At 37.4% G+C, this 16,088-nt stretch overlaps 1 protein-coding gene across 4 annotated transcripts in view; it reads right to left on the bottom strand.

Moving 5' to 3' along the window:
- Positions 1–16,088, bottom strand: part of LOC106083998 (bcl-2-related ovarian killer protein homolog B) — a 70,678-nt gene that overhangs the window by 50,210 nt on the left and 4,380 nt on the right. Inside the window, exons 1-2 of one of the 4 annotated variants that reach the window (XM_013247371.2) lie at positions 607–752; positions 308–537 (exon numbers count right to left, since the gene is read on the bottom strand). The exons of 1 other annotated variant lie outside the window; for it this stretch is intronic. The gene's annotated coding sequence lies outside the window, so the exon portion shown is untranslated. Of the gene's footprint in view, positions 1–307; positions 753–6,122; positions 6,313–16,088 lie in introns of those variants that run through there. 2 more of the 4 variants (XM_059369344.1, XM_059369343.1) reach the window with 2 other exon arrangements.

The raw sequence follows: 16,088 nt of genomic DNA, 5'->3' as shown, positions 1-16,088 counted from the left end.
AAAAAAATTTTGGAATTCTGAGCACGAAAGAAGTTTAAGCAGCCCCAACAATTTTTCGAAAGGCCAAGGTTACCAACTTAAGGGGCATGACAAAAGGTGCCCGGACCACTTAGGACCACTTGAAACCTTGCACATTATCTTACAAATAGTTATCTTTACCCGTTCTCAAATGATAGATTTTTTACTAGATTTTTTCGCTTCTATCCCACTGTGCGACATGTTTGAGTATTTTTCGGCAAATTGCTGGAAATATTTTATTTGAATTATTTCATGCGAGGTTTTCACAATCTCGTGCACCTTTCCTTACTTTTTAATTACAGCAAGCAGAATTTCTCCAACGAGTTGATAGTTTTTCCTTTGAATATATATTTTTTTTTAATTTTTCTTATATTTTTTTTAATATTTTTCAGGATTTTTCCATCATCATATTAACATTGTTAGACACATCTTTTAATTTTTATTTTCGTATTTGCTTAAAACTTTAACGATTTCTTCCTATATCATTATCACACTTATCATCATAGCTTTTTCATACATCTATTAATTGAACACATAAAATATTTGTTTACAAATCGCTTCTATTTTGTTTGCTGCAATTGTTTGCACCTTTTGAGATAATTTAAAATTATTTTAATGCACGACTAATATTGATTTTCAACGGCTGATTTTTGTTAGACTTATTACGATGCGCCGACACGTCCCCATCTACGTCCGTTTTCAAAAAGCGCTCGCAAAATACTCACTCGCACTTGTTGAATGAAATTTTAAAATTTGCTGTTAGCAAACAAAGCTCTATAGACTCCCCGAATCAGCCAAAGCTATGAATGAGGCTAGCCGCACGTTGAGCAGCAGTAACATTACGTTGAGTGTTGAGAGCGTGACACATAGTTGAGATGTTATGTTTATGGAATCACGTTCACGTCGTCCATAACATTAACGAAGAGGAAGTTATACTCATCCAATTAGCGGTATGTGTTTTGCAATACATCTTCAATTAGAGAACAAACGTTTGTGAGTGTAAAGAAAACCCTTCAAGAAGATTTTGGATAACAAATACCGTTTGCCCAAAAAGTAATTGCGGATTTTTTAAAAGAAAGTAAATGCATTTTTAATAAAACTTAGAATGAACTTTAATCAAATATACTTTTTTTAAACTTTTTTTCTAAAGCTAGTTGAAAGTAACAGCTGATAACTGACAGAAGAAAGAATGCAATTACAGAGTCACAAGCTGTGAAAAAATTTGTCAACGCCGACTATATGAAAAATCCGCAATTACTTTTTGGGCAACCCAATAGTCCAGACCAATCTTGGTCCCTCCTTTATCTCAACTAAAGACATCACTGTGGTGTGACTTTGGATAGCTATTTTGAAGATCTGTTAAAGGCAGTGAACTACATGTGGAGCGGGTAACCCATAAGAACTATAAAGTCATGGTCGAGACACTTACCCGCCCTGGTAAAAATGCAACCAAAAAAACTAAACGAAAACATGTCGCTAATTTTGACTATTCCCACAAATGAAGTAAGGACCATGATTTGCAAAACTGTCCCTGGTATATCTCTACAGAGAAGGTACAGTTTATGATCTGGGGAATGAGGAAGTGGGTTGAATTGGAAAAGGGGTCACAACTACATCAAAAGGGTATACAATATAAAGGGTGATTTTTAAGCGCAGTTTTGTTTTCAATTGTATCAAAAAAACCTGCCATCCATTTAAAATAATTGCTTTATTTATTCCATTTACCGTGGGTGCGAATGATTACTTTTTTATAATAATTCCCACATATGACATACATCATACGTCACCCAGGTCAATCATTTTTATACCCTCCACCATAGAATGGGGGGTATACTAATTTCGTTATTCTGTTTGTAACTACCCGAAATATTCGTCTGAGACCCCATAAAGTGTATATATTCTTGATCGTCGCGATGTCCGTCGATCTAGCCATATCCGTCCGTCTGTCTGTCGAAAGCACGCTAAATTCCGAAGGAGTAAAGCTAGCCGCTTGAAATTTTGCACAAATACTTCTTATTAGTGTAGGTCGATTGGTATTGTAAATGGGCCATATCGGTCCATGTTTTGATATAGCTGCCATATAAACCGATCTTGGGTCTTGACTTCTTGAGCCTCTAGAGTGCGCAATTCTTATCTGATTGGAATGAAATTTAGCACGACGTGTTTTATTATGATATCCAACCACTGTGCTAAGTATGGTTCAAGTCGGTCCATAACCTGATATAGCTGCCATATAAACCGATCTTGGGTCTTGACTTCTTGAGCCTCTAGAGGTCGCAATTCTTATCCGATTGGAATGAAATTTTGCACGACGTGTTTTGTTATGATGTCCAACAAGTGTGCCAAGTATAGTTCAAATCGGTTAATAACCTGATATAGCTGTCATATAAACCCATCTTGGGTCTTGACTTCTTGAGCCTCTACAGGGCGAAATTATTATCCGATTTGAATGAATTTTTGCACGAAGTATTTTGTTATGATGTCCAACAACTGTGCGAAGTATGGTCCACAACCTGATATAGCTGTCATAGAAACAGATCTGGGGTCTTGACTTCTTGAGCTTCTAGAGGGCGCAATTCCGATTTGGCTGAAATTTTGCATGACGTATTTTATTGTTACTTTCAACAACTGTGTCAAATAAGTTTCAAATCGGTTCATAACCTGATATAGCTGCCATATAAACCGATCTGGGATCTTGACTTCTTGAGCCTCTAGAGGTCGCAATTATTATCCGATTTGCCTGACATTTTGTACGACGGACTTTCTCATGACCATCAACATACGTGTTAATTATAGTCTGAATCGGTCTATAGGCCGATACAGCTCCCATATAAACCGATCTCTCTATTTTACTTCATGAGCCCCCAAAGGGCGCAATTATTATTCGAATTGGCTGACATTTTACACAGGCCTCCAACATACAATATAATTTAATTGTGGTTCACACCGGACCATATTTTGATATAGCTCTAATATCAGAGCAAATCTTTTCTTATATCCTTTTTTTGCCTAAGAAGAGATGCCGGGAAAAGAACTCGACAAATGCGATCCATGGTGGAGGGTATATAAGATTCAGCCCGGCCGAAGTTAGCACGCTTTTACTTGTTTCATATAAAAATACTTGTAAAAAAAAAAATGAAAAACAATGTGGCTTAAGAGATTTGGTGACACATATCTTCAAAACTCTTAGCTGGGGTGATTGAAGCCACGGCATATATGTGCGGTGATGCAAAGTAGTTGTTGTGCTATGCAGTCTTTAAAATCTGGAGGCTATCGTAGCGTAGAGATTAGCATGTACACCTATGACGCTGAACGCCGGAGGTCGAATCCTGGCCAGAAAATCTGAAAAAATGTTCAACGGTGGTTATCCCCCTCTACATTTCCCACATTTATGAGGTACTTGCAAATGCAAATTTGCCCATGAACATTCCACAGAGGTTAGGGGTAAACTTATCACATATCAATGAGTGCTGTGCGATTCAAGTTTAAGCTCAATGATAAGGGACCTCCGTTTTATAGCCCAGTCCAAACGGTGTGGCACCTCCTTGGGGAGAAGTTTGTGAAGCACTTTGCCATGAAAAACTTGTCTCCAAAGTATAGCACAGCGGCACGCCCTTTGGACTCGGCTCTAAAAGGAGGCCCTTTATCATTAAGCTTAAACCTCAATTGGACAGAACTCATTGATATGTGAGAAGTTTGCCCTGTTGCTTAATAGAATGTTCATGGGCAAAGACTGCAAGTCTTGGAAATCCATGCTGATGCTCTGCGAATGGAAATTTTCGAACGAGACTCGGGAGGAGTAGTCTAGGCTACTGGTGAGAGAAGAGAGATTGGCTACAGTAACGGAATCACTCTGCCTATCTTGCATCGGGTACTACCTTGGCACGAAATAGCTGTGGGCAGTACACAGGCTGGAACATTGAGGTCCAATCTGTATGGAGTTCATTGCTGTCACGAGACGTTTAGCTGTGAGCTACCGGGCGCGTCGTAGCTGCTATGGCTGTCGCGGACAATCAGCGGTAACGAGCGGAGAGCCTCAGTGAGAGGCTGGGCGGCACCGGCTCTTGCACAAATACTGAGTGCCTATGATGCTCGATATGACAAGGCGAGTTATTGGCGCCTTTAAATAACCAATGGCCCGCGACGATCGTTCCTTTGGAAAGGAATGAACTTGCCAGCTACACATGAAAATGTGGCCACAACTACCACATCGGGTACTACAGGCAGATCCAGATTCTTCAACATCAGTGAAGAGATTTCGTAGGAGCCCAACCGATCTTGCAACAAAGCAAAGTAAAGCGCTAGAATGGTTCCTACTAGTCTGATTTGGCATGTCGTATTGGGTTTTGTTGGTTTAGTGTTTCCCTAACTACTACCCCATCATAGCGCAGAGGTTAGCATGTCCGCCTATGACGCTGAACGCCTGGGTTCGAATCCTGTCGAGACCATCAGAAAATAATTTTCAGCGGTGGTTTTCCCCTCCTAATGCTGGCAACATTTGTGAGGTACTATGCCATGTAAAAGTTCTCTCCAAAGAGGTGTCGCACTGCGGCACGTCGTTCGGAGTCGGCTATAAAAAGGAGGCCCCTTATCATTGAGCTTAAAACTTAATTCGGACTGCACTCATTGATATGTGAGAAGTTTGCCCCTGTTCCTTGGTGGAATATTCATGGGCAAAATTTGCAATTTTTGTGTTTCCCTAACATCAAATTATGGAACAATTTAGAGGGAGACTAACTTCTCACATTATCAACTGAGTGCTGCCCGATTCAAATTTAAGCTCAATGATAAGGGCACCTCCTGTTTTATGCCGAGTCCGAACGGCGTGTCACCGAAATGAGGTGACGCCTCTTTGTTGAGAAGCTGTACATGGCTGTTGCCAGCATTTGGTAAGGGTATAACCACCGCTGAAAAATGTTTTAAGGTGTTCTCGCCGATGGGAATTAAACCCGGGCGTTTGGATGTGACAGGCGGGCATGCTAACCTATGCACCACGTTGGCTCCCGTTGAGTTTTGTTATGACTTCAAATATTCATGCCAAGTGGAGTCGGAATCGATGCATTACCTAAGATAGCTTCCGTATGAATTGGGAATTAGAAAGCAGACGATTTGGTAGTGAAGGCAAGAGAACTGCCGTCAATAAAATTGTTTAACCCGAAGCCTTTCGGGACCACGCAGTCCGAGAAAAGGGTGTAGGCAACGAATGCGCATGTAACCCTATGGAACAACGTAACGATAGATAGGACGGCGAAAATCCTGTGAGGAGATCCAGATGAGAGGTTATTACTGGTAGGAAGTAAGAAGGTGTCCAGTATAGCTTTCGGTATCACAATGGGACACATAGGACTACGAGTTCACTTATGTTAAATCGTTGCGGCAAGTGATAGCATGTGTAGGGCATGCGGATGATGAGACGTTGGAGCATTTCCTGGCTTTCGCGGCTAACAAGTACCGGCACTTAGCTGGGGACACAATACCAGACATGAACCAACTTAGAGGCGGGGCATAAAAGTTTTTCAATAAAAGTCAATATGGTTGAAGCTTAAAAATTCGCTTGACAATAGAGCTTAGTTACAAAACACAAAACAGCGCTCACGCGCACATCTCCAATTATAACTCAGCAGAAATACAACATTCAACTATCATTTAAAAGTGTAGTAACTCGAAATGTAAAAATGTCGGTTTCTTAAACTACTCATACCTATGTCTACTATCGTAGACAGCATTTCTATAAAAGCATTTGCTGTATAAAATTTATCAAAATATTTCACCTAATGTATTTTCTACTCCCCATGAGAATAACACTCAAAGCCTAGTTAACGAAATTTTGCTTCTACTAAAAACAGTATAAAATTTTGATATATTACACTTTTGTTTAGCAGTGCGACCGTTATGCTTTTTGGCCGCATTATGGTTACTTAAACCACCACACAAAGCTAAGCACACAGGCGAGAGTTACCCAAAATGAATCGGCATTAAAGAAATAGCCAAGGAAATGGCAAAAAAAAAGTGTATAAAAATAAATATGTGTAAAAATAATTTTGTTTGTGAATATTGAACACCACCATGGTATCAAGCAAACAACAAAGACAATAACAACTCACCGTACCGCCTGTGTTTGCCAAAGACCAACAAACAAACACAGTCGCCGTTGTAGTCATCGATGGCGGGTGTACAGATATAATTAACCGCAACATGAGCCCAGCAGCAAAACAGTTAAAATAAACAGTCAACCAGTGGGCCGGCAATACGAATGGTAATGGGCACATTACCTATGGTATGGGGGTGCCCAAGCTATGCATTGAAGATAAAAAAAACGGTAAAGCTAGTTGAAAATTATAAATTACAAAATAATAAATATATCTAACAAGTAAATGCGTGCTAAGTAAGGCCGGGCCGAATCTTGGGAACCCATCACCATGGATTATACAAAATAAATTTAGTTGAAGGGCATAATTTTATTCTATTGGGTTGCCCAAAAAGTAATTGCGGATTTTTCATATAGTCGGCGTTGACAAATTTTTTCACAGCTTGTGACTCTGTAATTGCATTCTTTCTTCTGTCAGCTATCAGCTGTTAATTTTAGCTTGCTTTAGAAAAAAAGTGTAAAAAAAGTATATTTGATTAAAGTTTATTCTAAGTTTTATTAAAAATGCATTTACTTTCTTTTAAAAAATCCGCAATTACTTTTTGGGCAACCCAATACATACCAAACTTCTGTCAAACCAGCAAAAATTAAAGCTTCTAGGAACCAAACAAGGATAATCGAGAGACCGTTTATATGGGAGCTATATCAGATTATAGACTTATTTGGACCGTACCTTGTTGGAAGTCGTCACAGAACACCGCATGCAAAATTTCAGCTAAATCGGACAAAAATTGCAGCTAGTAAGGGCTCAAGAAGTCAAAACGGGATATCGGTTTGCATGGGAGCTATATCAGGTTATAGACCGATTTGAACCGTATTTGGCACTGTTGTTGAAGGTCATAACAGAACACTACATGCGAAACTTCAGCCAAATCGGACAAAAATTGGGGCTTCCAGGGGTTCAAGAAGTCAAATTGGGAGATCGGTTTATATGGGAGCTATATCTAAATCTGAACCGATATGGCCCATTTGCAATCTCCAACAATCTACATCATTAGTGAGTATCTGTGCAAAATTTCATGTGACTAGCTTTACGCGTTGGATCGTTATCCTGATTTCGACAGTCGGACGGACGGACATGGCTCGATCGACTCAGAACGTCGAGACGATCAAGAATATTTAAACTTTACTAGCCCGCTCCGCTGTGCCTTTTTTTACTTTAAATGGAACAAAATTTGCTTCTGAATATTTATTTTCGACAATTAAAGAACTTTTAGTGAATACAATGCTTCGAAAATAGCATTGCAAAAAAAAAATGCAAAATGCAAAAAAAATTAAATGTGAAATTTTGAAGTAATTTTGTTAATTGTTCGAATCTTCTTCGAATTTCGAATTGCGGAATGTTGGAAAATTTTCAAAATTCGAAAAAATTAAGGAATTACAGCGTTTTTGGTCTTGAAAACGACCTTGAATTTTTACGCCCAAAAAAATTTGGTTTTAGCAATGTTTTTCACAGAAAACTTTACAGTATTGCTTCATCCAGCACCTCTACGGAAAGAGTTTTTTCTCACGAATCCAACGGTGTCTGAAGATTCCAAAGCTAATGAAGTTACAGCACTTGCAAACTCACGTTGGTTTTTTGTATTTTCTGGATATGAATTATGCGTTTTTGAAGCAATACTCTATAGTTTTTAAGGAACCAGAAAAGAGCATTGCTTCGTCCAGCACCATTACGGAAAGAGATTTCCTTCACGAATCCAACGGTGTCCTCAGAATTTTGAAATTCGCAAAACTAAAGAGGTTACAGCAATTTCAAACTCACCTTGATTTTTTTAGCATTTTTCGAATATAAATTATGCGATTTTGAGCTTGTTTTTTGAAGAAAAAACATAGGAGTTGCACTTAACCGAATTTTTTGCCATAATCTTCAGTACTGTATACTCAACTCGAAAAATTTTTTCGCGTCATTTTTTTTACAGCAATTCCAAACTCTCCTTGATTTTTTTAAGCATTTTTCGGATATTAGTTATGCGATTTTGAGCTTGTTTTTCGAAGAAAAAAACATAGGAGTTGCACTTAACCGAATTTTTTGCCATAATCTTCAGTACTGTATACTCAACTCGAAAAATTTTTTCGCATCAAAAATTGAAAAATTTCATAAGGGGTTAGCCTTTGCTAAAAAAATGCAAAAAAATAAAATGTGAATTTTAAAGTAATTGTGTTTATAGTACGAATAGTCGTAAAATTTCGAACTGCGAAATGCTAGAAAATTATCGAAATTCGAAAAAATTAAGGAGTTACAGCGTTTTTGGGCTTGAAAACGACCTTGAATTTTTACGCCCTAAAAATATTGGTTTTTGAGGTGTTTTTCCCAAAAAGGTTTACAGCTCTTGTAGCACCACTACGGAAAGAGATTTTCCTCACGAATCCAACGGTGTCCTCAGAATTTTGAAATTCGCAAAACTAAAGATGTTACAGTAATTTCAAACTCACCTTGATTTTTTAACATTTTTCAGATATTAATTATGCGATTTTGAGCTTGTTTTTTGAAGAAAAAACATAGGAGTTGCACTAATCCGAATTTTTTGCCATAATCTTCAGTACTGTATACTCAACTCGAAAAAATTTTCGCATCAAAAATTGCAAATTTTCATAAGGGGCTAGCCTTTGCTAAAAAAATGCAAAAAAAAAAAAAAAATGTGAAATTTTAAGTAATTTTGTTAATTGTTCGAATCTTCTTCGAATTTCGAATTGCGGAATGCTGAAAAATTTTCGAAATTCGAAAAAATTAAGGAGTTACAGCGTTTTTGGCCTTGAAAACGACCCTGAATTTTTACGCCCAAAAAAAATTGGTTTTAGCAATGTTTTTCACAGAAAACTTTACAGTATTGCTTCATCCAGCATCTCTACGGAAAGAGTTTTTCCTCACGAATCCAACGGTGTCTGAAAATTTGTGAAGATTGCAAAACATTTACATTTGCAAAACATTACATTTGCAAAACATTACATTTATATCGCTTGACTAACAGTACAATAATATGAATGTCTTTATCTGAATCCCATATGATCTTTATTGGTCTATGAATTCGCTCGGAGCGTTTAGGGTCATTTAATTTTTGAATATTAGATATACTCCTCTCTTCAAATACTTTGTATGGGCCCGATTTTCTCATGATGATTGATTTAGGAGTGTTTTCGGGGGTGAAGTGGTCCCCTAGACACTTGAAAAAACTATCAACATGGTGCTCTTCTCTCAAATACCATTTATTTAATGGTTTAAGGGGAGTTTATTGTGACCTAATCTCAAATATCTTTCCTTTGAGCCAAATATTGCCATCGGAACATTTTTACCCTTTTGGGGTAGGAGTGGTGCCCCAAATACATGGTCCCACATTTGGATATAAGATTCGTATTCTCCACCCAAATACCTTTCAATTGAGCCACATATTGTGATAGGCAGTAAATAAATGCTGTTTGTGAGGTGTTTTGGGCAAGGAGTAGACCCCCAGAAAATTGGTCCCGAAAGTGGGATTCAATTTCCTGCTCTACTCCCCAATACCCAAAATTGATTATCAAATTCGTTTTCTATGTTGTCATTGATAGTCACACACATACAGCTGCCTTTTGTTCCGTGCTCCAAACTTTGATAAATAAAAACTTAAATACACTCGTTCGGACACCAAAAAAGTTCCTGAAGTATACAGCAGCGCCTGCTGAACACCCACTGACGAAGGCGGCTTGGAAGTGGCCTGTGATGTAAAGATTTTACACATTCTATTAATTTTTTACCGCGAAAAGGGAAAAAGATTGTTGTTTCTTCATTGGAATGTGAGTTCTTCTTGACTAACACAGACAAGGCAAAAGGTAAACATCAGCTGTACTATTCTATCATACTTGTCGAAAGGCTGTTAATCGATAACAAGTGCCAGCTGAAGTATTTTATCGTTATCGTCGATCATATGTTGTGCTGTGTTGCCAGATGAATAGTAAGCGCACGTTATTATCAACATCACCAGATCAGGCAAATCATACACCGAAAAAATTTTCGCCGTGCCAAAGCATGAATTCTAGCAACAAAGATGTTTTCTCATGGAGCAAGCTGGGGGATATGTTGGACGACAAATTGAAGGACGTTGCCAAGAAGGAGAATGTGGCTGCAATTAAGCAAGAAGTGGAAGACTTGAAAGTTGAAAACTCTAAGTTGAAAATCGAGGTAGAGAAGCTTACGAACCGTATTGAACAAATAGATAGACGAAGCAGGTCGGCAAATGTTGTGGTGAGTGGGCTTTCGTGTAAAAGCACCTTATCAGCTAAGAAGAGATTTGAAAAAATATGTAAAGATGATTTGAAAATGGAAGTTGATATTGTGAAAACAAGAATGTTATCGTCTGGCAAATCCTTTATCTTCTCTCTTGATACTTATGGACAAGCGCAGCGTGTAATCGATTCAAGGACAAAACTAAATGGAAAATCTATATATATACAAAAAGATTATACTGCCGTTGAACAGATGAATAGATACAATCTAAGAAAACTGTCTAAAGTACTATCCAGTAGCAAAAACAATATAAAAGTTCGTCTAGGTGAATTCTGTATTTTCGTTGACGACATAAGATACACTTGGGGAGATGGTAAAATACTTGCACCTTCTCAACGTGAGGCAGATTATCTCAACAATATTCTAGCAGATACAGATTGTTCTTTTAAAGTTCACTGTCAAAAACCAGTTGATTCAAGTATTGCAAACTCAGGTTCTTTCACACAATAGCAGTTTGATTCGTGCCATATACTATCTTATAATGTTTCAAATCTACAAAGTTGTCTCAATTCTGGTAATTTTGTAACTTTTTTAAATAATTTTGATGTTTTCCTTTTATTTGAAACACATGTAACTGCAAATAAACGATCAAACTTTTCGTCATACCTTAAAAACTACTACCTACACTGGGTGGACGCAATTAAAATGAATAGATTTGGTAGAGCAAGTGGAGGAGGCCTCTATGGATTCAAAAAAGAGTTAAAAATCTCACTCAAAGCTAACTTTATAACGTCATACTCTTATCCATTTCTATCTTTAAATATTTGCGGTAACACAGTCTATTTAATTCCCATCTACATAAACTGTACTAGCTGGAAGCATGAGGCTGAAAAATTTGACTCCTTTTTATTGGATCTTGGCCCAACAAACTTTTGCCTAATGGGAGATATGAATGCCAGAATTGGCAACGTCCAGATTCTAGACAACAACATGATTCGTGGTATTTCTCATATTAATTCCGTTAGAAAGTCCAAAGATATAACTACAAACTCTCGTGGGAAACAACTATTGAACATTGTTGAGAACATTGGCGGTATTATATTAAATGGTAGGATAGATGGCGACGTTGAGGGAGAATACAGTTTCTGCGGTGTAATGGGTAACTCTGTTATTGATTACTGTATCTGTTCCACTACTTTCATGCATTATGTCGAGAAACTTGTGATTCCCCCTAAACCATTTTCTGACCACATGCCTTTGTGCCTTCAAATCAGAATTCCTAGGCTAATGGGCAGTGGAGGCGATAACAACATTCAACACCGTCTTTATTGGAAAGGAATATATAAAGCACAGTATGTAAGAAAACTTAATTCCATGTTACTTGATCTAGGTCAAATGAATAGTTTACCTGTTGATGTTATGGTCGAGAGCATTTCCCGGGCAATTAGACAAGCTCATATCCACAGGAGGAATAGAAAATTTTTTGAACCTAGGCAAAGATGGTTTGATTGGTCTTGCTTCCGTGCACGGTCTGTTATGAACAGAAGGCTGAAATTGTACAAAAGAATGAATACGGAGAACAATAGGAGGCTCTATTACTCATCAAGGAAAAGTTTTCGAAGACTGTGTAGTGAAAAGAAGTTGGAATATTTTAACAACAACTTGATGAGGTTAGACGAAGTAAAGTGTAGCAAGGAATGGTGGGAACTATCTAAATCATTAAGTACCAGTTCGAACAGCATGAAAGGAAACATTGATGCAAATGAGTTCAAACGATATTTCAGCTCGCTTTTGGATAAGTCTGGTCAATCCCAGGAATTTAGTTGGTGCATGCCGTATTTCGTAGACCCGTTCTTAGATTCCCCTATTGAATATTATGAATTATATAATGTTATAAGGAAGTTGAAACCGAATAAGTCACCAGGGCAGGATGGTATCCCTTATGAGTTCTACAGACATGCTCCCAGAAGTTTCCTTCAAAAACTGTTATACGTTTTCAATCAAATTTTCCTTAAGGAAGACATACCAATCACATTCACTGAATCCATTCTGATTCCATTACACAAAAAAGGGGATGTAAACGTACCAAGCAACTACAGAGGCTTATCGCTTATTGACTCGGTTTGTAAAATTTTCAACTCTATTCTTTTAAATAGGATAACGAATTGGTTGTCAATGAATAGTATTTTGAATGAATTTCAGGCTGGCTTCAGAAAGGATTATTCTACGATTGACAACATTTTCAATTTAGTTAGCATTGTGAAGTTGAACCAGGCTAAAGGTAAGACCACTTATGCCTTTTTTGTTGATTTTTCCGCGGCTTTTGATCTTATCCCAAGAAACAGTCTGTTCTACAAACTCTCATCTTTAGGACTTTCAACGAAAATTGTATCGATAGTGACATTACTGTACAAGAATACTAAAAGCAGAGTATGGGATGGAAATACATACTCGGAATATTTTCCTGTAGAGTCGGGAGTGAAACAGGGATGTATTCTTAGCCCAGTTCTTTTTTCACTATATTTAAATGACTTACCCGATGCTCTAACTGGAGGAATAAATATCGCGAACACACACGTGAAAATACTACTCTATGCCGACGATATTGTGATCTTGTCTGATACACCTAAAGATTTACAGATTATGATTGACACTTTGCAGGAATATTGCAGTACATGGAGCTTAAAAGTAAACCTTACTAAGTCGAAAGTTATGGTTTTTAGAAAGAGTACTAGGATATCGTCCGGTCTTCGTTTCCGCTACAACGATGAAGATATAGAAATAGTTAACAGATATACTTATCTCGGTGTGGAAATCGCGTACAATTTGTCTTTCAAAGACCATTTAAAGAACAAATTATCGGCATCGAAAATTGCTATTAACTCCACGTGGTCGAAATATATAAATAACCCAAGAATCTCTCACGATAATAAATTAAAAATATTTGACTCTTGTTCAAAGTCTATCATGTGTTATGCTGCTCAAGTATGGGGTTACGAAAAATATGATGATGTTGAAAAGTTGTTTCGTTTTTTCATTAAAAAGATGTTTTACTTACCTAACAACACACCTAATTATATGTTGTATCTAGAATCCGGACTATACTCCTTATACTCCTCCACCCTTAAAACTCATTTCCTTTACATCAAGAGGGTACTTCAACTAGAAGTTAGTAGACTTCCTCGAATTCTAGCAGAGGAAATCCTTAAACTAAATATTTCCTGGGCAAAAGTGTGGTCGGAATTATGTCAGGATTTGAACTATCTGCCCGCCAACAATAGATTGCCCTTATGCGCCTATTGGAGGGAAATAATTGATGCCTTGAATGTAAAGGAACGATATAGTTTTGAATTGGCAGCCAGAAATTCTCAGTTTCACGATCTCTACCCATATCTTGATTATAATATGATCCCAACACTGACAGAGAATCTTTCTGCTCGTGCTACCAGCTTGATCATTAAAGCCAGAGGTGGATTGCTTGATCTGAATTCCAGGGCATTTCGAAGTAACACTACCGGCATATGTTCTATCTGTAACACAGATGAACCTGAAAATACTTTACATTTTATTGGTAAATGTCCTATCTTGAAAGAATTTAGGAAACTTTATTTTAATAAAATAAGTCTCGAAGAAAATGAAACATTAAACATACTAAATGGCACGAATCTTACCTCTCTGTACTCTTATTTAGAAAGCTGTATCAAATATAGAAAATTAATAATAAACTGTTTTGATGTTTGAAAATTATATAAATGATTAAATATTTTAACATGGCAAGCAGCATATGTGCTAAGCCATATATAGATTGTATACTTAAGAATCAATATTATATACATGCATGTATTATTTTGTATTTCTTAATCAATCTATTAATAAATAATAATAATAATAATTCGTTTTCTAATCTCAAATACCTTTAATTTAAGCCACCTATTGCCATGGGTGGTAAATGTGAACCCTTTTGGGGGTTGTTTTGGGAAAGGGACGGTGCCCCAAATACAAGTTCCACATTAGAATATAAGATTCGTATTCTACTCCCAAAATACGCTCCATATTGCGATGGTCAATAAATAAATGCTGTTTGTGGGGTGTTTTGGACATCAGAAAATTGGTCTCGAAAGTGGGTATCAATTTCCTGCTCTACTCTCCAAAACCTTTTATTTGAGCCCCACATTGACATGGTTGAAATATGTCCGATTTAGGGGTGTTTTGGAAAGTGGGGTGGTCCACCAAAAACTTAGCCCTGAAAATATATCAGCATCGTGCTCTACTCTCAAATATCTTTAGTTTGAACCCCATACTGTCAGTGGTCTCAAAATTGAGTATGAAATTCGTTTTCTAAACTCAAATATCATGCAATTAAACCCCTTGCTGGAAAAGTTAGCAAATATGTCCCGTTTGGGGTATGGGTCCTATTTGTGAGTTGTTATGGGAGTGGGACGTCCCCTAGACAGTTGGTGACGAATGTTGATTCTTGGTCTACTCCCAAATACCTTTCATTACCCATAGACACTTTTTCCCGAATATCAGGTATCAGATTCGTGCTTTACTCCCAAAGATCTTTTATTTGAGCCTCCCATTGCTATGGTCGTAAATTTGTCCTCTTTCGGAGGGGCGGCCCCCCGACACTTGGTCCTACATTTGGATATCAGATTCAATCAAATACCTTATATTTGAGCCCCATATTGCCATGGTCAGTAAATAAGTCTTATTTGGGGAGAGGATGGACCCCCAGCAACTTGATCCCACATTTGGATATCAGATTTGCACTCAACTCGCACATACCTTTTATTTGAGTCCCATATTGCCATGGTCGGTAAATATGGGTGGGCGGGTGTTTTGGGGGTTGGTGGTTGGATTCAAATTTTTGTTTTTAGGTTGCCATAATAGAGCACACAAAATTTCGCTTAAATTGCATCACCCATTTCCGAGATCTAGCGTTTCAGAAAATTAGGGTTAGGGGGAGGGTCCGTCTCCCCTACAGATATGAAGAAGATGTTGTACCCAATTTTCACCACAGAAAATCGGTTGTTTTTATATATAAGATGGGGTCTTAGACGAATGTTTCGGGGTGTTAAAAACGGAATGACTAGATTAGTATACCGCCATCCTATGGTGGAGGGTATAACAGTTACAATGAAATAAAACGTGTAAAACGCCGAATAATGGCTCAAACAACAAACAAAATGGAAATAAGTCCACAACTTTTCATCTATTGACGTAAGCAGTACAAACTGTTACAGACATCTTAAGAGGGGGACATAGGCTTTCAGGAATATTTTATTGTTGGTCCATATATTTAATACAGGGTGTCAAGATTGAACTCTTTCGACACGTTATAGGACACGTTTTGTCCATTGAACATTTACATGATATAAAAAAAATATTTTAAAACAAATGCTTAATTTTCATTACGAAACTTGTACGAGTAAAAGGTTTTCTTCAAAAGTTGAAAAATTTTAATAAAATATCAATACTTGCTGAAAGCAGCAAACCTTTTTTCTGTGTGTAATCACTGCAAAATCTGTATATCCCAATGTTAGTCATTCCAATTTGTGTGGTAACTTCGCCCTGGTCTTTTTGACCTATTTATTACAATTATCATCGTACAATTGTTATTATACATCCACTTCACTGAATTGAGTTTACGAAGTATTTTTGTTTTGTTATCCCAACATCGTGTATGCATGCTACTTATTTTTTGTTTGATCAAGCAAATTAAAT

This window comes from Stomoxys calcitrans, chromosome 5 (assembly GCF_963082655.1).
Source record: "Stomoxys calcitrans chromosome 5, idStoCalc2.1, whole genome shotgun sequence".
In the NCBI taxonomy this organism is placed as follows: Eukaryota; Metazoa; Arthropoda; class Insecta; order Diptera; family Muscidae; genus Stomoxys; species Stomoxys calcitrans.
Note: the sequence above shows the minus strand (reverse complement) of the source record. Positions and strands in the feature narration are given on the sequence as shown.